The sequence below is a fragment of the Pinus tabuliformis genome, chromosome 9 (assembly GCF_031772625.1).
Source record: "Pinus tabuliformis cultivar Carrire ecotype Pingquan chromosome 9, CPIR1, whole genome shotgun sequence".
NCBI lineage: Eukaryota > Viridiplantae > Streptophyta > Pinopsida > Pinales > Pinaceae > Pinus > Pinus tabuliformis.
In genome coordinates this window covers 832,841,879-832,866,643 of record NC_142307.1, presented here as the reverse complement: position 1 = coordinate 832,866,643, position 24,765 = coordinate 832,841,879, and the positions used below count along the sequence as shown (strand labels likewise).

The 24,765-nt window shown below is 39.4% G+C and overlaps 2 pseudogenes; both read left to right on the top strand.

The window, feature by feature from the left end:
* Positions 1 to 4,962: 4,962 nt before the first annotated feature.
* On the top strand, positions 4,963 to 9,090 carry LOC149151363 (vacuolar protein sorting-associated protein 60.1 pseudogene; annotated as a pseudogene).
* Positions 9,091 to 13,551: 4,461 nt separating this feature from the next.
* On the top strand, positions 13,552 to 23,318 carry LOC149151362 (uncharacterized; annotated as a pseudogene).
* The last annotated feature ends 1,447 nt before the right edge of the window (positions 23,319 to 24,765 follow it).

Here is a 24,765-nt window from a genome sequence, read left to right as displayed (position 1 = left end):
AACAATTTCTTGATTTCCTTTTCGATCAAAGGGAGTAGCAGAGGGCTTATGGGTCTCATCTTCTGCTTAAAAGGGATGGTGTCTTTCTCCAGTGGAATCTTATGCTCAATGATGTTCTTATCATAACTCTTAAGGTCACTATACTCCCAGGAAAAAACATCAGCGAATTGCTTCATTAGGGTGCAGTACTCAAAATTGTGGGCAACAGACAAATGGGTGGATAGATTTATATACTTTGGATGATCTGAGCTCCCTATTTTATGCCTATGGACTGCAAACGTATTTTCCTTTTGGGCAGTACTATAGGGTACATCATTATGGTCAAACAACTTCTCTAGAGGCACCATCCCTTTAGGTATTGGTTACTAGGTAGCTGTACAATGCTGTCTTGGCCAATTCTGTTTCTTAGATGAGACTGGTGACATTCCCCCATGGCTTCATTCTCTTGATCAGTTTTCATGTCATAGAATTCATCAATGACTTGTAGAAACCTATTGGCTTCATCATCATCCTCAAAAACTTTCCAATACTTGACATTGTCAAGCAAGGATGGTCTATATTTCACTTGGATTTCATAAGTCAATCTAGGAGGCATGGGAGGGATGAACATGCTAGCAGACACGGCAAGGGAATCAGCAAGCTGATTCTTAACTTTGGGAATATATGAGATACAAAAGCTACTAAAAGAATCTTTGAGCCTCCATACCTCATCTCTGTATGCTTTCAGCCTTGGGTGCTTTGCTTGGAAGGTTTTGTTCACTTGTTGAATGATGAGATCGAAATCTTCAAACACCTTTATGTCTTTGATTCCCATTTCTTTAGCAGCATTTAAGCCCAATATCAAAGCCTCATACTCTGCTATATTGTTGGTGACCTGAAAAATCAGCTTGAAAGACATATGTATGCATTCCTGTGTTGGGGATACCAGCACTACACCTGCTCCTGCAGTTTCCCTAGAGCAAGCTCCATCAAAGAACATGTCCCAAATTCATGGACCTTCCTTCTCTGTGACCTAGCATACTGGTTTCTTGAGCTGCACTGAGGCCAACTGGGATTCTTCAATTTGGAGAATACATGCTCCAAAATCAATGTCCACAACATAAATGGGATGATTAGTGGGATTCTTTTCATCACTGATGATATATGCCATCTGGGCTTCTCTGTATAACCTTCTGCTTTCTCCCCCAAAAACCGATACAGTGGCATAAGACAGATCATTCTGCAATGTCCCACCTAATCTCTTAATCCATCCTCTGGAAAGTAACATGCCAAACTTAGGAGGGACATCTGCTACCACAATATCCATCATCATGCTCTTCATGGCCAGTTGGGACAAGGTGATGTCTAGATCTTTGATTAACCCTAAACATTTCACCTTTCTTGAGTCAAAAGAGAACAAGTCATGATAGGGTCTAGTGATGTCAAGGCCTAACTCATCCATGACAGCCTTTGGCATTAGATTATGGTTGGCACTTGTGTCCAGTAGACAGTAGTGAAGGTTTTTGTCATGAATAGTCAAGGAGACATAGAATGATAGGGAGCTATCATCAGAGGGTTCAGTCATTGGGCTAAGCACAACTGCAGGTTTGTCATCTTGTAAATTGACACAGTCATTTGATGCTTGTGTGGCTTTGAGCTCAAGGGCATCAAGGATGGGTTTCTTAAAGGCCTCACTCTTTACCAGTTCTACCAGAGGTACAGATATTTTCAACTTCGGGACTTCTGACTCAAAATTGAAAGGGGAAGGGGACTTGTCAGAACCTCTTACCTCTTGAGATGGTGCTTTGAGGTTGATCGGATCAGCCACTGGTCGCTTCTACTTGCTAATCTGCTGCTCTGTGGGGACAGTAGCTCTTTGGACAGGGCTTTCTTTCACATTACTCATCTTTGAACTCAGGTTATATCTCTGCTGATCTTTAGTTTGCAGAACAACTTCTCTATCCCACTCTTGGCTGGTCTAGTCCTTGAGCAATGCCTCCTCATAGGCAGCTAATGTAAAAAAGGAAGCACTGCTTTTGTCTTCCATGCAGTGGATCTCATCCTCTTCATCAAATTGCTCCTCCTCCATGACTACATTCTGGAAAGGAGTCTTCACCTTCTATTCTTCACTGGCCTCTTTGCCGCTTTGCATGATCTGCAATTGCTCATTTGCTCTCCTATATGGATTTGGATTTCTAGGAGCAAATGTATTCGGAACCCTTCCTTTCCCTGAATGTTGTTCAACCTTCAGCTTGGAGATTTTAGAGGCCAATGACTCTATCATCTTGGTCATTTTGTCTCTCTTGGGGTCTGAAGATGAAGAAGATTCACCCCTCTGTCTCCTTCTATCAACATGTCCCTTGAGTTTCTCTGCAGCCATGATGTTAGACTCTACCTCCAAAGTTGCATCTTGCATCTCAGCCAGAGAAGCACATCTTTCTCTCAATAGCAGGCAGAAGTGAGAATCAAAGGCATTGGCATAAGTGAGCTTGGCAGAGGTGGGAGTAGGTTTCACTTCGGCCAGTATCTTGTTGTACATGCGGTTGAACCTTTTATTGAAATCATACAATGACTCCCCATTCTCCCTTTTTAGGTTGCCAAACTCGCTGTGATAATAGAGCAAATATTTCTTATCTCCCCAGTGCTTTAGGAAAACAACATTTAAGGCCTCAATATCTGTTATAGATTTAGGGGTCAATTCTCTGAACCATTTTCTTGCCTCTCCATCTAGGCTTTGAACAAATACTCTCATCCATACATCATCTTCACTAATATCTAGGTTATCAACATAGCTATAGAATGACTCAAGATGTTCTTCAGCTGTAACCCCTTTAGTTCCAGTGAACTTAGGCATGTATTTCTGATATTCTCCAGCAGGCATTGCATTCAAAGGACTGGGCAGTACTAGAGGTCCATACCTTGCAGCTATAATTCTTTCCGTTTTGGTGAGTGCTTGTGGGACTGCCATGGTTGTGGTGAATGGAAGAGTGTTGGCAGTCTGAATGATAGAGAGCTGAGGAGTGACTAACAGGACTAAAGGAATATGATTGACTGGAGGGGAGGTTTTCTTTGGGCTGAAATCCAAAGGAGGACCTAAAGAATAAGGAGCTTTATGAATATCTGAAAATTTTTCTTCACTGCTAATGCTAGAGCCTATATTCTCAACAGGTATTTGTTCTATTACAAGCCTTTCTTTTAGAGATATGGAGGATTGTTTAGGTTTACCTGATCCTGATGCTCCTTTCTGTGATATCTTTCTTCCTTTGATGATATTTTTAGGGTCAGGTACTGGGTCAGCTGGTGACTTCTGAGGATTTCTCCGAGTATGCCTCACAAACTGAGCCAGAACTATGATGTGGAGTTGCCAAAAGGTTCGGCCTCTAGTAGAATCGCCAGATAGATTATTACAACCGAAAATGCGTCCAGAATTTGTTTATCATCAAAGCTGGATATGTGTCATTCTCCCAGGGAAGCTGAGCTTCAATCTCCTCTCCCCGGCAATGGTGCCAATTAAGTTAGGTCTCCAGGAAACTCTCCTAGGTTGTAGCTCAGAGATGCCTAGTAACATATAATTTTCAATAAGGTTCTAGGAACTTATTGGGATGGGTGATGGTTTGGTTCAAGCCAGATAACCACTTCTACTCTATTTTCACTCCAGACATGCATGAACACCCTCAGACTACAAGGCTTTAGACCACCAATGCTCAACAATTTGCAGATTAAGTGAATGAATGAAGAATACTAACCACACCAGCAGATGCATATAGAATGTATGATGGCCAGCTGCAACTAGTAAAGAAACTTACAAATCTAATCTATCAATGTAGAGATAAGATGACAGTTATCTTGCATTAGATACAAAAGAAACCTGAGTGACCTACTCACTGATACATTCAATTTACTAATACAGAGATAAGATGACAGTTATCTAGCATTAGGCATAGAAGATATCATGAATAAAACATTCCAGGTACAAGTTTAGAACAGAGGAGAAATGGGCATTGAGCAATTAACAACAAAAGAAGCTTGCATTGCTGAAAATGAAGATGAGACGCTGCAAGTTACAGAATATCTACAGTCTCCAGAAGTTGAACCAAAACACAATTTCCAACCTTGATTACATCTTTCTTCTGGCTATTTATAATCTGTCATTACAATGGCCCTTAGCCGTTTAGGGATGGAGGGTCTTAATTGACCACCAACTGGCATTAACTGTCTGATCGCGTTTCAGGACGCAATTTCATTTCATCACGAAAACATTTGATCCATTCTGATATTGCGTTGTCCTACTAAGTGGTTGGCTTAATTGTGGCTGTGGAGTTCCATGCCTGTTTAATTCAGTTGCTGAGTCGTGCGTTGTCCTTGTCTCCCTTGGCCATGGTTTCTGTTAATTTAGTTTCATGGTCAGACTGTCACCAAACTGACAAAGTCAGCCATCTTCCCCTTTGTGCAATAGACAGGGAGTGGAGTATGGAGTGCATGGGCAGATGAATGGTTGAAGTGATCGTGACTGGTGGCCATCGGATCAAGAAAGATGTGTGGTGGGGATCACTTTTTGGAGGTTAGTGATCATGGCAGGTGTGGAACATGTCCGCGCCACTAGATCTTCAGGCAAGCAGATCGGACGGTTATCGGGCAGTGGTGATGTGCGAGCGATAACATACGGGGTGGTTTGATTCGAGTGGTAATGTTTTTTATCGCGCGGGCATCGGGCGGTAAGCGGTAAGTGTCAAAACTCGCTCAATGCCATTCACGAGATGACACGTAGTGGCAGGGAAAAAGAAAAACCGCCCTCATCGCACGGGTACTTTGCGCGTTTGTTGTCTACACGATATGGGCGCTGACCGTTAGATCTAGTGGGGATGATCTAATGACGGAGGGGTGTCGGGAAAATTGCATTGATTGGGAGGAAAGTTGGCCATTGGATCGGCGAGAAGAGATAAACGACAGAGGAAGGTGGAATGTACGGGATGTCTTCGGGGAATGTGTTATGAGCGTGTAAGACATATGGGTAAGGTTTTATGGGTATATTTGGCTTTCGCACTTGGGGCTAAGGATAAAAAGGGTTTTGTCGGTATGAAGGTGAATTCAGGAAATGGGACAGGTAGAGTGTGAGAGGGGTAAGAGAAGGAGGGGAATAATGGCCCATGTGGGACCTCTTTAATAACAAAGAAGCAAATCGAACCTTTCCTTTAACCTTCAAAAAGTCAGCACTACACCTCAAGACTAACACCCCCAATGGTCCTAACCTGAACTATAAATTTTTTGGTGGCCCCTGTGGGGAAACTTAGTTGGTTCAATTTGTGGTTGTTTTTAAGGAGTCTTAATTCACTTATGGAGTGATTTGTGAGCCAAAATAGACTAAGTACCCAAAGCTTCGGAAATTGGATGCCCTTGAGTAAAAAGTGTATGGAAGCTTAGTGTGTGATACAAGTGAGCATTCAAAGTGTGATAAGATGCAGATATGTGGTGATCCTTTAATATATCCTTCTAATTACACTAAGTGTTGATTTTTCCTTGCATGGAAAAAGAAATAATTTGTGGATTATGGGCCACTTACTCTTTTCCTATTAAACTATGTGGAGTTTAACAAGGGAGATGGAAATTAAAATGCTTTTAAGAAATTTTTCATATGCAAGCCCAAGTTCGTCTAAGAGATGCAAGGGAAGCAGATATTACTTACTTTATCTAATAACATTTTCTCCTAGTCCAAAAAAATGATGAATTAAATGCTTTGGTTAGTAGTAAGATTTGTGGATGATGGGCCACTTGCTTCTTTACTAATTAAGCTATGTGATTTGCAAAAAATTTTAGCAAAATAGTTTGAAAAACATATGTGGAATTTGGCCACTTACTTTTCTCCCTAATTAAGCTATGTGTGTATTGCAAATGAAAAATGAAAAATACTCTAATTTCTCCACCAATTGAGGTTAGTAAAGCAACCAGGGGTATGAAACAAAGAATGCATAATGCAGAGGTGAAGGAAATTCACTAAAGGTTGCCAATCACCTGAGAAAAGAGAAAAATACAAGGCTCCTTTTTGCTTTCTGGTGCCCATGCGAGTTTAGCCGCACACAGACGCGCGCGCATGTCTATCAATGAAAAATCTGCATGGGCAAGAAAGAACATGAAAATTTTCACTTCTGTGGGTTCAGAACATGTCCTAGAGGTCTGTAAAAATTCCAGAGAGGTGTTGAACGCCTTGTGGGATGGTTGTACAGAGAGAAGGTCCTGCAAAAACAATCTTTAGATTAATGAAAAGACAAATGTATGGTCGCCATTCCTATGGTAGTGTTTTTGTGGAAATGGTGCACCAAAAGACACATCCTTAGTAATTGATTGTTCCTTGCAAAGGATCACAGGAAGAATTGGTGTTGTTAGTGGAAATAATTAAATAAACACAACATTCTAAATAGTGGAAACAATGCATACATAAACATAAACTAAACAAAGAGGTAAATACACAAACAATGCTCAATGGAGCAAATAAATCAATAAGATAACAGAAAAAGTTCCCTTCATTGACTGGTGGTAGTAGAGGTTGAATACAATAGTTGAATCTTAGACACTTGAAGAGAATTATTTGAGCTATGGTGCTCAAAATTCCTCAACAAGGGGGTTTCTTTTCCTTAATCTCTTTGCAATTTTCTCCTCTCTCTCAAAGAAGTATGAAGGCTCTCCAATGGTGGATTCTTCTTTTCTCACTAGGGTGATGGATTGCTTAGAAAAAATATGGCCAACATGCTAGTGCTCTTCTCTTCTTTAGCTTCAACAATGAAATGGTGGTTTTCTCTGATAGAAATTTGGCCAGAATAACAATGTCTCATATTTTGGCTCTCCCATGGCCTGTTTATATAGAATTTTTGGAATCCATCTTCCCCCTCTTGGTTCATGCATGATAATGACACATGAGTAGGACAAATATGATTCCATTGAGGGCTACATAGCTTCAAGGCGAATTGAATTCGGTCGTATTGGACTAAGCTCATGTTAGAGAATATGCCCCAACTGTGTAGAGTCCTGAATCCCCGAGTCATCCTTTTCTACAACCGCATGACTTTCAAAGGATATTTCGCACGCACACATTTATCGAAGAAATAGCCACGCGACATCAATTGTTTTTACTTTATAAACTTTGGACCTTAGGAGAAATTTGATTCTTTAAACTTCATGATGTATTTAGCTGGAAAATGTTCACTTGTGCATTATGTTGGACACCTTTTAGTGTCTTCTGGATTGTGCCAACATGTGTACGATTTTATGGTGTTAATACATAGTTAGAACCACTCGCTGGTGTATTTATTGATGTTCATAAGGGTAATGCACAACCAACAAAGCTATGTGACTTTGTCCTTTTGTTGGCTCACTCCAAGAAGAAAATCAAATCATTTTTTCCCAAGACACACAGACATAACATGTCCTATTTTCAGCATCTTGACTCATGATTAGGGATATATCTAGGTTCTCTACAAACTTGAATATGCACCAACAGGAGAAAGGGATATCGGCCAACAAAAAAAATGAGTGACTTGTCCTCTTTGGAATAGTGAATAACTCATCCTTGTATAGATAGAACTCGACCATCTAGTGGAGGAGTAATTCGACCACTTTTCCCAGTGCCAACCTCAGCGAATCTCCCAAAACTTTGACTCACTAGTTTGTGATAGAATATGGTCCTCTTCAATATCAATATTAACTTCAACTTTGGCTAGGCGCTTCCACTTGTGAGATGATATATAGAAAACACAATATCAAAAAATAAAATCAATTGCTAATACCTCTTTACCTCAATATCTTCTGCAAATAATCTTTGGCTTTGAATCTCAATGGTGAAATCAATGCGATTCCACTCTCAAGACCAACTAGGGTTTTTAGTTTCAACACCGAAGCTAGCAATCATGGCTAGGGTTTCCAAAAACTTTTGCTTCTCTCCAAGAGCTCTTTTTCTCAAAATGAAAGTGATAAAATGATGAGAGACTCCTCACTTTTCTCCTTTTATAATTAAGTGGCCACTTTTTCTGCCATTTTACCTTTTTAAATTTATTAAGTCACTTTAGGAACATTTTCGTTTTATAAAATTAAAGCGACTTTTCATTAACCTAGGATATTTCCCCCTTTCACCAGTTAGGTAGTTAGAATGTTTTTCCAAGGCGAATCATGTTCCCCTATTAAAATTTTTACCACGGTAACTTATTAGGCTAGCAGAACCCATCTTATTTCTCCTACATAGTTAGGGACATTATATTAACAATCAAGTAATTGAGTTAAGCTCTCATATTCTTGGGAACGAAGCATCTAGGAATTAGTTTCATAGGTGGGCTCACACAAAAATTTATATCTTGCAGTTAAATACTTTCTTTTAGAGATAGTAGCATATTTCATTCATTTGGTAACTACCTTTGCATGTGCATTGGAAAAGCATCGGAAATCAACAACATTGGAAACCAAGGTTGGAAGTACCAATGTTACTATAGGATTAGATACTAGGAATTTGTCTATAGTCCTCCCATTTTCAACTCGATATCCTGGTGTAAAAAAGATTAATAAAAGATCTTACATAGTTGATTAAATGGTTAATAAACTCGATATTGAACTTGCTAGATATAAAGAAAAAAATAAAGGAGGCTAGGCTAGGCCCTACTCAAGAGGTTATCAAATCTCAGACTATGAGGATACTCGAGCAAAAGAGGGTGTATGAGGGACAGAGGGAAATTATTTACAATCAAAAATTCAATATTGATCAAGTTTCTTTGCCACTAATAGCATCAAAGATGCTAAAAATATGATGGTAGCCTTAAAATCTTCCAACAATGTACTAAAAGGATCACTTAAGACAATGAACATTGAAGAGATTGATAATATGTAGGATGAGATGATGGAATTAAAGGATATAGTACAGAAAACCAAGACTCACTTGAGAAAAGCTATAGTGTGCCTAATGACATTGAGGAGGTAGAAATAATGAATGAGATAGATGCCCTCGACATTGACATGGGCTCAGAAACCCAAATTGATGGGGCACCTTCTTATTTACAACCTGCTAAAGATTCTAATATTGATTCTAATTTGAATTTGCCTTCAACACCTTCTGGTCACGCCAAAATTCCATAAGCGAGTCCATAGACTACAGATGAATTTGAGCTGCCAAATCTTCTTAGGGCCATATTTTGTTCATGAACAAGCATATTTTCCAAACTACTAGTGTAGAATATATACCTAGTCTATTCAGCATATGTATTGTGGTTGTGTGGTATTAATGATGGAATTTTGAATATTTTCTGACGAAGTCATTTATAACTTTATCTCTAACATTGTCATATTGAGTTTTCATAGTAGATATTTCACCGAACAAAATTTGATCTTTGGAGAGCACAGGGAAAGTTTTGACCTTGAGGAAAGGGAAAATGGTGTTGGTGTTGATCCAATGAACTTAGATGAGCAAGCAAAAGCATATGAGAATGCAGGATTTGTGAATGATGAAATTAATGAGTCAACCATGGAGGAAAAACTCATGAAACTAGGGAAAATTAAAAGAGAGATATTTTGCATCCCAACCCCAACATTCATGCTCTCTTCTACAATTACAATGAATTATATTTTGGCAATGCTTTAGGCGCATGCATAGTTGGGAATTTTCCAATATATGATATTGAGTGGTTGCATTATACACCTTTCATAACCACTATTAAAGTTTTGTTCAAGTATTGATTTCAAGAACACCTTACTACATGAAATTATATGTGCGTACTTGTGACTTAACAATGGTAATAAATACCATGATGATCATGGCCCCTTTTTTAGGTGATGAAAGAGGTAATCACTAGCACAAATCCCAATCATCCAAGGTTTGCTAGTGATTATGCCTTAAAGATTTATCACAACATTACTGGAAAGGTTAACAATTGTAAATTCCATCAATGGAAGTATACAATTTGCAGAAACTTGATGAAGAAGGTGATGAATCAATAATCCTTAGCTTCAAATTATATGAGAAGGGTTGCTCACAATTAACTTTTTCATGATGTTCGTTTCCATGGGACGAAATTGGCAGACTTGCGGTGAGGTGTACATAAATATAGATAAACCACTATTGTATCAAGACAAAGGAAAGAACGCTAAAAACATTAATCATGAAGAAAAGAGGAAAAGGTTGGAAGATGATGCACCACAAAGGCGACACAATGGGAAGTAGCAGTGCACATAGACTTGCAAAATATTGGACCGCACTACTCACCTTACTTGTGTTGTGGCATGATTCTCCCCTCATCGTATCACAAGTCAATTTCATTGACCATTCGCTTTACTTGTGACAATTTAACTTCTTCACACTGCAGAAGTTTTCCACTAGGATATGAAGCCAAATGTTAATTTTCCAATGTTTTATGTTTTTACAATCACTTTAGCCCAATTTTTTTCTTTAATTGCAATCTTTCAACACAATTTAATCTTCCAAAGATCAATAGCAATTGTAGATACAACATTAAATGCAATAGATAGTAGAAGATAACCAAAGAGCAATAAGGGACACAAGGATTTGGTCAAAGACCAGGTAAAAACCCCACAAGGGGGAAAACCATTTTAAATTTTCCTTCTTATTAGATTGTCATAAAATGTTCAGTGAAGAGAGAGTACAATGTTCCAATTCACGAATAAAAATATTATCCAACAAAACCAACTCAACAATATCCAAGAGATGATTCCAATAGACAAATCTGATCAGATTCAAAGTCTCCAAGCCCACGGTCAACAGTCAAAGTCTGTGGTCAACAATAAAAAATATGTTAGGTCACAACCGCACAGAGCGAGTAACCATTAGTGCGGTTGTATCTTGTTAAAATTGGCAACTAGGGCCAAAAATTCATGTGGGTCATTTTATTCATGTTTGATAATATTTTTATTACATTCCTCTCGTCGAGAGGTGTAGGATTGATATAAATATCATCTAATTCCAATAAGTATTCATGGAGATATGAATTTATTTTGATTATGGAATTATTATCAAGCCGACCTACAACTCATGTAGGCTCAGAAACCCAACAGTCGCATATATTCAAACACCAACGTTGTGTATAAATATTAGAGGACTTTTCCTCATTTGGACTCACTCATCTCATCACATCTCTCTCTCTCTACTGCGCAAAAATGAGTCTCTTCTCTACTGTGCAGAAAAGGGTCTCTCTCTCACACATGTGAAGCCGGAAGCTGTTGAACCTGAAGCTGCAACTGCAGATCCAAAGTTTGACCAGCGTTGACCATTAGATCTCCTCCTTAGAACTGCACTGTAGGTCCATCTGGATCTCCTCTGAAAGCCGCAACTTTTGGTGGTGGAATGAAGTCAATTCGACGGATGGTTTGCAAGATATCGACTACCCTAGTTTGAAGCCGGAAACTGCCGAAACTGAAGTTGCAACTGCAGAAGTAAAGATTGACCTGCATGGACTAGATGATCTCCTCATTTGAACTACGTTGTAGGTTCATCTGAACCTCCTCTGGAAGCCGCAACTTTTGGTGGTGGAATCAAGCTGATCCGACGGTCGGTTTGTGAGATATCGTTTGCCCTAGTTTGATGATGAAGCCGCTAATGTTGATGCTGCTGATCTAGGGTTTGCTACTGTTGATATGAATCAGATTTATTGTACTATTTCTCTCTGCTGAATTATTGAAGATAAAAGAATATTTGATCAAAGGGTTTCCCCACACATTGTGGGGTTTGTCCCTGGCTAGCCGCCACATCTTGTGTCTCTTGTCTTGGCTTGTTTTCTGTCGATCGTTTAATGTTCTATTTGCACTTTACTTTATGTACATGTGATTGCTAATCTGTGGAATATAATAAGAAAAAGAAGTAAACTGTTATAGGCATAGAACATACCATAACTTAACATGGAATCAAAGCTGAGGTGAAGACAAAGCCGAGCAAGAGCAAGAGCAAGAGCAATCACCGAAGAGAAGATTGGCAAAGCTATCCTAAAAGAACGATGGGGTCCTCAACACTCTTTCCTGCCAAAGACAAGCTCCGTGAGAAAGCTGACTACCACGGATGGAAGATGTCTATTGATCTAACCCTTGAGGATCAATGAGCGTTGGATCATGTGAGAGGCAATATTGTTGAGCCTCCATCAAATGCACCTCCTACTGCCAGGAACAAATGGAAGAACGGAGAAATTAAAGCGAAGAAGATCATTCGGGACTCTATCGACAAGCGCTTGGTGGCCTACATCTCTGATCTAGACACCTCCAAGGAAATCTACAATAGACTGGTGAGTTTACTTAAAGTTAATGATGAAAATCAAGTTTTGTTTCTTAGAAATAAGTTGAGGGAAATCAAGAAGGGTAAAGATGAGAGTATGCAAGCATACTTCTTAAGAATCACCGAGATCAAGAACGATCTCCTATCTATTGGGGAGACTATTACTGACAGGGAAATGGCACTCACGACTCTTGGAGGATTACCATCCGAATGGTACGTGTTTAGGACTACTCTTCTTAACTATAATGTAATTCTTGGTTTCGAGGAATTAATGGCTAGAAGAAACAAGGGTAGAAGAGCAAGAAATTCCCTTGCCTAAAGGTCCTCCTGCTGCTTTTTCTTCTCAAGCTAAGAAAAGAAATAATTCTGGGTCTAAATCGAAAAGAAAGGTGGAAGAAAAGGACGATGTTACATTTGCAATAAAGCAGGTCACTATGCAAGGGAATGCCCTGATAGAAAGGACTCTCATCGTGACGATGATCAAAATCCCTCTCATGGTAATCGAAGGAATGGAAAATTCAACAGCAAAGGTAAAAGGAATGTTGGAAATCAAGGAAGAGGGAAACCATTCAAGAAGGCTAGAAATTCCAGATATGAATCTAACACTGTTGACAATAAGCAGGCTGAATATTATCTACCAGTTGCTCTATCTACCTCCGCTCCTTCAGACTCAATGGGAATTTGGCTCATTGATAGTGGTGCCTCATGACACTTCACTGGTTACAAAGAAGTACTCCATAATCTGGTAGAGAAAGAAACTAACCTGGAAATTGTCCTTGGAGATGACATGAAATACCCCGTGAAAGGTGTAGGCAATGTTTCTCTCAAATTGAATCAAGGTAATATGATTCACTTACAAGATGTATTATATGTACCTAATCTCAAAAAGAACTTGGTACCCATCTCGGCAATGGAGGATAAAGGCTACAAGGTAACCTTCAGCGATGGTAAGGTACGCATATGGAAAAATAATGTTAAATATGCCTTTACCCTTGGGTTTCGTGTTGATTCATTATATCAGGTCGATGGAAGTCCACTAGGTGTCATATCTTATGACACATCTCTTCAGTCCAAAATTTGGCATTGGAGGTTTGCCCACCTTCATTACAAAGCTCTACCCGATGTAAGACAGATGGTAACAGGGATGCCCGAATTCCAAGTAGAGAAAGAAGGTGTGTGTTCGGGATGTGCCGAAGGAAAGCTCAAAAGGGGACCATTCCCCTCAAGTCAAAACAAGACCTCCAATATATTACAGTTGGTTCACTCAGGCATATCTGAGGCTGGCATTAAGAGGGAGACTACTACACCATATACTCCTGAACAGAATGGTGTGGCAGAAAAGAAGGACTGCACGATTATGGAAGCTGTCCAGGCCATGCTACATGATCAAAGACTTCCGAAGTTTCCATGGGCTAAAGCTGCAAGCACTACCGTATATGTACAAAATCGATGCCCTCATCAAGCATTGGGTTCCAAGACTCCTGAAGAAAAGTTCACCGGTAAGAAACCTGATGTTTCTCATTTTAGAATTTTTGGAAGCCCTGTATATTTTCATGTGCCGAAAGAGAAAAGAAATAAATTGGGTGCATCTGGAAAGAATGGAATTTTCATGGGCTATGGTGAAAATACTAAAGGCTATAGAATCTATGTAGCCGGTCAAAGGGAAGTCGTAATTAGTCATGATGTCACCTTTGACGAAGATATGGCTCTCAGCAAGGTGAACAATCTTCCGACTTTGAGGAGCTCTCAAGAAGCCGACACCAGGGAACCAAAAGAAAAGGATGATGAATCAATGCCTGATGTAGAAGAACCCATGGATCCAATTGATCCTCCTCCACATGAGCCTTCCTCTTCTAGGAAGAGGCCTTCATGGCTTAGGGGGCTACTTGATGATGCTAAAGGACATGCTGCACCCCAAGGAACCTTTCATGAAAGTAAGAAACCTAACAAGTATCAGGGATACCTGACCATCATGAGCACGATCATACAAAATGAGCCTTCATCATTCTCAGATTCCGTCAAGCATCAAGTATGGAAGGATGCTATGACCGAAGAATATGAGTCTATCATGAAAAATGATGTCTGGGAAGTAGTTCCCAGACCCCAGGACAAGACAATTGTTACTTCAAAATGGCTTTACAAGATAAAGTTGCAGCAGATGGAAGTATAGAATAAGGCTCGTTTTGTTGCTCGTGATTTCTCCCAAAAGGAAGGTATAGACTATGATGTGATATTTGCACCTGTTGCCAGATATATGACCATCTGCTTGATCATAGCCCTTGTGGCTTCACAAGGATGGAACTTACATCAGATGAATGTCAAGGTTGCGTTCTTGCATGGTTCGATCAAAAGAAGAGTTCTATGTGGAGCAACCCGAAGGATTTGAAATTTATGATCGGAAATCTCATGTATGCAGGTTGAAGAAGGCTCTCTATGGGCTAAAGCAAGCACCCCGAGCATGGTATGAGAGGATCGACAGTTACTTGATGAAGCTGGGATTCACTAGGAGTGAAGCCGATCCTAACCTTTACTTTAAGGTTGAAGATGATAAACCTCTCATACTGGTGTTCTATGTGGATGACCTCTTTCTAACAGGTGCATACCCTCTCATTCTCAAATGTAAGAGGGAGTTGGCTTCTGAATTTGAAATGAAGGACCTAGGACTGATGCACTATTTCCTAGGACATGAAGTGTGGCAAAAGCCAGGAGAAACTTTCCTATCTCAAGGAAAATATGTGGTGAAGATATTGGAAAGATTCGGTATGGTGGACTGCAAGCCTGTAACTACCCCGATGGAGCTTGACTTCAAGAAGTTAAGCGGTAGCGCTACTGGACCTGTTTTACAAAATTCTACAAAGTATCGGCAACTTATCGGAGCATTAATGTTCTTAGTGAACTCTCGTCCAGATATATGCTTTGCAATCAACACGTTGAGTCAACATATGGTTGAACCCCACCACAAACATTGGATTGGTGCCAAGAATCTGCTGAGATATCTTCGTGGCACTATCACTTATGGGTTAAGATACACTGCCGGAGATGTGAGACTATTTGGATACACAGATGCTGACTGGGCAGGCAATGTGGAGGACCGTAAGAGCACTTCCGGGTGTTGTTTCTCCCTGGGATCTGCTTCAATATCCTGGATGAGCAGGAAGCAGAAGTCGATGGCCTTGAGCACCACCGAAGCAGAGTATATTGCTGCCAGCATGGCCTCCTGTGAAGCAATTTGGTTGCGAAAGCTCTTCAGTGAGCTGTTTGGATTTACATTGGATACCACTGTGATCCTTTGTGACAACCAGAGGTGGGATTCGATTATTGAGGAATCCCGTATTCGTCGATTGCTCTAGCAGATAGACATCATCTGGGATATGGTAAGTCGATGAGCAAGGAGGCTCCATCGCATTAAGATGATGTACAGGTCGATACACCTTATCAAAGCCCCGAGGAAAGATCTAATCTGTGATTTTCCTAAACGACTTGGAGTCATCAAGAAACCCTTGTACAAGGGTCCTGCATGTTGCATACATTGAGCTCTGGGAGCTCTGAGGGCTTGCGGTTCTTACTGGAGCAACATACGACCACAGGGTGACTCACCGTCCCCTGGTCGTGCGCAATGGAACAAGATGATTCGCTCTCTTGTGGGACAAGATGATTCGCTCTCTTGTGGAGCAGGATGATTCGCTCTCCTGTGTAGCAGGATGATTATTTCTCCTGTGAGGCCTGGATTGATGTGTTCTCCATGGCGGCCTGGATTGATGTGTTCTCCATGGAAATTGTAGCAAGATTGATGTGTTCTCCTGTGAGGACAGGATTGATTAGTTCTCCTGTCGAGGGATCCTACCCATGCAGTCTGGGACTCATGGGAAGTACCTCTCATCTGATCAATGAGCAGGGAAATGAAGTTAGGTACCATAGTAGTACCGATGGACGCATCATTGTATCTACCGTACTCCCTATGCTAGGATGACCTCCATTGATTTGGGATCAATGATACTGGTTTGGGACCAGTGGTAGGAGTGGTACTTACTATGAAGCTAACTTCGAGTCAGCTGAGACTGGTCTGGGACCAGTGGTACGCACTCTAAGACTGACTTTGAGTCAGTGGAGGATGATACTGGTCGGGGACCAGTGGAGTTGTACTCACTATGACACTGACTTCGGGTTCGTTGAGACTGGTCTGGGACCAGTGGTACATACTCTGAGACTGACTTTGAGTCAGTATGATACATCCTCGATCATTTCTTCTTCTTCATAATTCGTATAAAAGCAGAGTAGAACAGAACAATGCAAGAGCAGAGCAGAACAATACAGATCAGTACAGGGCAGAACAAGACAAAGTAGAACAGGCAGAATAGAGCAGAGCAGGGCAAGGGTCAGGTTGTGCAGGGCAGTGCATTTGATGGATGAATAGTAGCGACCGACAGACAGATTGCAGATGAAGTTCTCCCTAGTTGAGAGGGAGTGTTAAAATTGGAAACTAGGGCCAAAACCTCATGTGGGTCATCTTATTCATGGCTGATAATATTTTTATTAGATTCCTCTCGTCGAGAAGTGTAGGATTGATATAAAGATCATCCGATTCCAATAAGTATTCATGGAGATATGAATTTATTTTGATTATGGAATTATTATCAAGCCGACCTACAACTCATGTAGGCTCAGAAGCCCAACAGTTGCATCTATTCAAACACCAACGTTGTGTATAAATATAAGAGGACTTTTCCTCATTTGGACTCACTCATCTCATCACATCTCTCTCTCTCCACTGCGCAGAAATGAGTCTCTTCTCTACTGCACAGAAAAGGGTCTCTCTCTCACACATGTGAAGCCGGAAGTTGTTGAACCTGAAGCTGCAACTGCAGATCCAAAGTTTGACCAGTTTTGACCATCAGATCTCCTCCTTAGAATTGTGTTGTAGGTCCATATGGATCTCCTCTGAAAGCCGCAACTTTTGGTGCTGGAATGAAGTCAATCCGACGGATGGTTTGCAAGATATCGACTACCCTAGTTTGAAGCCGGAAACTGCAGAAACTGAAGCTGCAACTGCAGAAGTAAAGATTGACCTGTGTGGACTAGAATATCTCCTCATCTGAACTGTGTTGTAGGTTCATCTGAACCTCCTCTAGAAGCCACAACTTTTGGTGGTGGAATCAAGCCGATCCGACGGTCAGTTTGTGAGATATCGTCTGCCCTAGTTTGATGATGAAGTCGCTAATACTGATGCTGCTGATCTCGGGTTTGCTATTGCTGATATGAATCAGATTTATTGTATTATTTCTCTCTGCTGAATTATTGAAGATAAAAGAAGATTTGATCAAAGGGTTTCCCCACACATTGTGGGTTTTGTCCCTGGCTAGTCGCCACATCTTGTGTCTCTTGTCTTGGCTTGTTTTCTGTCGATCATTTAATGTTCTATATGCACTTTACTTTATGTACATGTGATTGCTAATCTGTGGAATATAATAAGAAAAAGAAGTAAATTGTTATAAGCATAGAACATACCATAACTTAACATATCTCTCCAGTCGTAGGGAGAATCCTATCAAGCAATTGGCTGCAGCCAATATTTCCATGAACCAAACATCCGGCTCTAAAACAATACAAAGAAAACTTTTTCACATGTGTGAGCTTGGACACTGCAATTTCGGACTTGTACGAACTAAATTCGCGAACCAATCTCAGACATGTACGAACTCATCCAAAAGAGAGAGAGAATAAGATGATTGATGATGATGTCCAAATGATGTCAACTTGTTTGATATTTATATGCTTGCAAGGGTGTCCAAATTCTCTTTAAATTCAACCAATACTTTTTTGCACATGCAGATTTCCTCCTTAAAAATACATTTTTCCTTACCCAAATTAAATTCTTCCAAGGGCCAAGAGGGGTATTTCTTGATGAGGAAGATTGTCTAGAGGGAATTTGTCCTTGAGCTTCTAAATTAACACTCCCTCTTATCTAGGAAGAAATGATCGACTGCAACATATGTCCAATCTCAAATATCTCGTCATCATGAAAACAAATGTCATCACTACTCATCTCTAGTCGACTTTGCTCATCTATGCTCATCTCTACTAAACACTCTTGAATATAAAAGAAGAAGAATTTTAGATAGTAGGGGAGATCAAGCTATCATCCTCTATCTATCTCGGAGCCTATGCTACCACTTAGAATCATCATCATTGGGGAGCCAATGGTACTACCCAAAATCGCCAGTGGGGAGCCTCTACTACTACCCTGGAATCACAAGCAAGGAGCCTCTACTACTACCTGGGAATCCATAGACAATAGGAGGGATTCCACTTACCATGAGAGGTAAGGATCGTACCTATCCTATTCTCTATTGATCTTCCCAACTTGACTATCAAGAGTTGGTGGTAGAACACCTACATATCTAGCTTGAGTAGGATGCCACTTACCATAAATGGTAAGGATCACGCTTAAATCAAGCAGCCAACACCCATTGGCCAAATGGGTGGGAAACTAGATGTCAATTAGGGTATACTCTATAAATACTATCCAAAGTTCCCTCAACCCTAGGAGCTCTAAGGCTCAATTCCTCACCCTGGGAGATCAAAAAGGGGGGAAGAGCATAGCTCAATCTCCTTAATTAGTCGGGACCCTTATTTAAGAGGGTCACATCCATTAGTCCAAGCTTCTCTATGAAGACCAAGAACTTCCCTTTCAAAAAATCCTTGGTAAGTATATCTATTATATTCTCATCAGTCGAAATGTAATGGCATCTCACAACACCTCTTTACACCATGTCTTGAATGTAGTGATACATGATCTCAATATGCTTGGAATTGTCATGAAATATGAGATTCCTTGCCAATTGGATCCCACTCTTGTTGTCAAAATATATGAATGTCATATCCAGAACCTACTAAAACATCTCTCCAAAGAGCTTCCTTAACCAAATTGCCTCACAGCTAGCCATGTTAGCAACAATGTACTCAGCCTAGATTGTGCTTAAAGCCACAAACTTATGTTTCCTACTCATCCAAGGTATCATAGCAGACCCAAAACTAAATCAGCACCCTAATGTGCTTTTCTTGTTGATAATATTTCCAACCCAATCATCATTGGTGTAACCATGAAGTCGTACATCTCTAGCAGTATATCTCAAACCAAGGTTAATCATCCCATGCAAATATCTTAGTATGTTTTTAGCAACAACCCAATGTGCATGAAGGGGCTCAATCATGAATTGAATCAAAGTGTTCGTTGATAATCATATGTTCGGATAAGTGTTCATAAGGAACATCAATGCCCCAATCAACTATTGGTACTAGGAAGGGTCTTCCAAGTCAGGTCTAACAGTGTCTCCACATAACTTCTTGAAGTTTATCTCCATCAGTGTGCCCAGGGACTTACATTCTACAATTCCAAATCTTTCTAGCAGCTTCACGGCATATTTTGCTTGAGAAAGGAAAATATCTCTAGGTCTCTGCCACACCTCTATTTCCAGGGAGTAATGCATCATACCAAGATCCTTCATCACGAACTTGGAGGTCAAATCCCTCTTACACTCAAGTATCATGGGCTCACTACCTATCAAGAATATATCATCAACATATAAAACCAAGCTCAAAGGTATACCTTGGACCACTTTGAAGTATAGGTTCAGATCGACACTACTTCTCATGAATCCAAGCTTCACCGGTTGATTTTCAATATGGGCATACCAAGCTTTAGGGGCTTGCTTCAAACCATATAGGGATTTCTTCAGCCTACAAATGTGAGTGTTCATGTCTGTCACTTCAAATCATTGAGGCTTCTCAACATATACTTCTTCATGAAGTGTGATGAATAAATGTCATCTTTATATCCATCCGGTGAAGAGTCCATCCTTGGCTAGTAGTGAGGGCGACAATTGATCTAATAGTAGTGTAGCAGGAAACATGAAAAATATATCCTCATAGTCTCCTCCCTCTTTCTAGGAGAAATCTTGGTCCACGAACCTTGCTTTGTACTTCTCAATGCTTCCATTAGCTTCGTGCTTGATCTTATATAGCCATTTTGAAGTTACAATAGATTTCCCCTTAGGTCTCGACACAACATCCCATACATCATTCTTCATAATCAATTCATATTCTTCATAATCAATTCCTCTCTAATCTAGTTGTCTCCCTCTCAACTAGATTAGAGAGGACTTCCTTGTGCCCAGAGAAATATCCAGAACCCCCACTATATACCAACCAACTATCATACTAATTTGGAAGGGGGGAACTAGAAAGAGAAGAAATAAGAATATATTCAGACTGACTAGAAATTGCATTATTTTCATACCCTGGAGTTCTTTGACCTCTTTTGAGGACAATGTCCTTCTTCATAGTCAACTAGAACATCTCTTCTTCTTCTATCATCTCCTATTTTTCGATCATCGCCTCTTCTTCTATTATTGAACTTGTTATTGTTGAAGCCATGATTATTGTTGTAATTGGACATTGAAGCATCTCTCTTCTTCGGGCAGTCTTGGGCATAGTGACCATGCTTGTGATAGTTGTAGCATTCAATATCCCTTGATCTTCCGTTAGATTCCTTTTATTCAGGAGGATGCCTTCTTGAACCGCATGGTCTTCCTCTTCCTTTTCTCTTCTTGTCTTGAGTGACAAATGCAGAGGGCTCTCTTTATTCATATTTTTGAATTCTTCCTTTGACAATCATCCTTGCTTCTTCTTGAGTGCATTTCCCAAAGAGCTCACCAAATGATAGAAGAACATTATTGTTTCTTAAAGTAGTAATGAAGGTTTCCCAAAATAGGAGGAAGACCTTGAAGAGTCACCACCGTCATCTCTCTGTCAGATGTTTGTTCATAAGCAGATTGCAATTGATCTCTTACGTGGGATACTCTCATGATATAGGATTGCATGGATTCACCCTTGTTCATCTTCATTTATTTGAGTTGGTTTTTCAAAGAGAGTATGGGATTCAAGTTGTTGAGTTCATACATCATGACCAACTTGTCATAAATATACACATAATTCTTTAAGCTACCAACATAAACAAGTAAATCATCTTGCAAACCATCAATGATAATTTTCTTGGCTTTGAGCTCACATTTCTTATATTTGGATTTGACATCAGTAGAAGCATTTGATGGAGGCTCGCGAACCTTTCCTTGCACATATTCCAAAACATTGTTTTCATATAATATAGCTTCCAACCTAATCTTCCAAGCAACAAAGTTAGATGAGTCACCCACCTTCTCATTATCCTTGAAGGAAGAGGTAGACATCTTGACCATATCAAATAGGATCCTCTAACTTCTTTCAAGAATGATTTCTCGTCTCTTATCTCCTTGGGATTTTCTTCACCTTAGCTCTGAAACCATATTAATTTTCCTCTGTTCTATGTTGTTACAATCACTTTAGCCCATTTTTTCTATTTAATTAGCAATCTTTCAACACAATTTAATCTTCCAAAGATCAATAACAATTCTAAATAGGATAATAAATGCAATAGATAGTAGAATACAATCAATAGAAATAACAAACATAAGGATTTGGTCAAAGACCAAGGAAAAAAACCACAAGGGGGAAAACCCTTTCAAATTATTCTTCTTATTAGATTGTCATAAAATTTTCAACAAAGAGAGAGTACAATGTTCCAATTCACCATCAAAAGAATATCCAAGAAAACCAACAATATCCAAGATATGGGCCCAATACATAAATTTGATCAGAGTCAAAGTCTCCAAGCCTGCGGTTAATGGTCAAATTCTATGGTCAACTGTAAAAAATATCTTAGGTCTCAATCGCACAAAGTTGGTAACCAACAGTGCGGTTGTCGATTTCCAGCCACAGCGAGCACCCTATCAAGCGAGCAACTACAACCAATATTTCCACGAACCAAGCCTATGGCTCCAAAACAAAAATTCTTTTTCACACGTGCAAGCTCAAACCCTGCAATTTCAAACTTGTATGAACTAATTTCGCGAACCAATCTCAGACATGTACAAACTAATCCAAATAAGAGAGAGAAGAAGATGACTGATGATGATTGTCCAAATGAGGTCAACTAGTCTTGTATTGATATGCTTCCAAGGGTGTCCAATTTCTCTTTAAAGTTGACCTGTACTTTTGTGCACATGTGGGTTTCCTCCTTAAAAATACATTTTTCCTTAACCAAATTAAATTCTTCCAAGGGCTAGGAGGGGTATTTCTTGATGAGGAAGACTCTCCAAAGGAGGGAATTTGTCCTTAAGCTACCAAATTAACACCAAAAATATGTGAGTTTTCCCTTGCTCGTCCCTCATTCAACGATTCTCCTTCAACCATATTCTAGATAGATTATGTGGACACTAGGAAAGAATGTTGTACTTCAACTAGATCTCATTAAGAACAACAAGGTCAGAATACATCATAGCAAAATGCCTCATCAATTGAAGATTCCTTTTATGGATACAATGCTACCTTGGAAGCATTTATTGGAATCCAAGATGAAGAAAAAACATCTCAAATGAAACCTTTAGGATTTTTTTGTTCTCTATCGATATTCTCGAAAGTGGCTCTAGTGTAAAAATTGGGGAGCACCATGGAGCTTCAGTTTCAAGAGAAGATTGAAGATCAATAGATAATTAGTATGCACTTGTGATAGAAAAAAAAATGATATGATAATGTAATACTCCCATCTTTAGGGGAGGGTGAGGTAGAAGAGACATATTCACCGCTGAAGCCCCTTATTGCCACTTCAAAGGAAAACACCATTCCTTGGGATGAAGATCATCTTTCTAAGTTCTTGTTGGAATTTCTTAATGAGCTAGATAATGAATAGATTGCTTCACTGCAAATTCCAATTGGGGTTGTTGAATAGTCCAATTTAATTGGTCATCCTTTTGCTGAAGTGAAGGGTGTCAGAACTCTTGTTAATGAAGCATACATTTTGATCATAAATTATACACACGAACACAGTTCAGCTTATTAGAAATTACATACAAAAAGGAAAATGGTTGATTATATGGATAGAGCAAACATTATTTAGCAATCAAATTTCGAGGCATTATTATCCCCAACTTATCTAAGTGGAGACGTTTTAAACTTGAATGATCTAATTTCACCACTTGAGTAAAAATCCTTTCTCTAGGTCAATATCTATGATATATAAGGCTACCACATTAGTAGCCCAAATATGGTTGGATGTGATAAGTATGTTTGGTTGTTGTTGACAAAATCAATGTGGAAACAACAGTTACAAACAAATCCCATAACATATATATTTGCAAGGACTATTTCAAGATTTGGCTACATGGAGAACGTACATTGAATGTAATGAGCAGTTGAATAAAATTATGAGAAGCAATAGGTTTATTGGAAGACAAGTTTGACTCAGATGACTAAAAGTGCTCTACATTTTGAATACAGGTGTAGTCAAAAAAAAAAATTAAATGATATTAATGGAATTTCATCGAAAAATGATAAAAAAGGTTAGATACAGATACAGTTTCAATTTCAGGATCTGATTCAGAGGATGCAATTTTTTTACTTTCAATTTTGGAAGTGCATCATAATGAGAAGTTCTGGGGTCAATATGCAAAGTTATTTAAATTGGAGACATTTGCAGTAGGTGTTTCAAAGGAATCCATTCATCCAAGTAATAACGTTGGCCAAATTTTTTCCATGTTAGTGACCAGGAGTGTTCAAGCCATGATTTTACAAAGATTATCATTCAACGTCTCTATTGTTTACAAGCATACTCGATTGTTGTGTTTACTCCACAACCATGGACTCCAACACAGTCAAAAGCACTTGAACTTTCATGGCTCAAACTTATCCATTTATGGAAGCAGCACAAATGAAAGTCACTTGCATGACAGGAATGAAGAAGTCACAGATAGTAGCCTCATTCATAATCCATGAAGACGCACCTTAATTTTAGTTCATGTGTTTCTTTAGTCATTTTGAAAATATTATTTGACACAATTATGAAAATGGAAAATTACCAAAGTCATGTACGAGTTAATATGAATTATAAAAATCATTAGGAATGAAAGGTCATGCGGTAGTCGAAAGATCATGGGAAGGTGAAGAGTCACTGACCCATTTGTATAAATATCCTTGTGCCTCTGACTTGCGAGGGCTTTTAGCACTTGAGTTTTTTAGCATTGAGATAGTTGTTAGCACTTAGGGAGCTCTAGGCACTCTTGCTTTTGGAAATTTTAGACTGAATTGTGGTGAGGCTAGGGACTTATTTTGGATATTATATGAGCATCATGTCTTCCACCATTGGATTTTGATGCACTTGTAATACATGTACTTGAAATTGCAACATTATTAATAAGAATCTCTCTACTCTTGGCATAGATTCGCGTGCACTTTCATGGTGGTTGTAATGGCCATCTAGTACTTCTATTGTGTGTGTATGTTTTCTTTCATATGAGTTATATGTTTATGATCTAATTCATGGCTTGTTGCTCATACGTGTGTTGGATATCTGCTCTTTCATTCCACAAATTACACTAGTTATTAGTTGTGAACTACTTTGCAATTAGTTGTTGGTTCTCTCCTTATTCTTGTATGTCTTGGATGGTTTT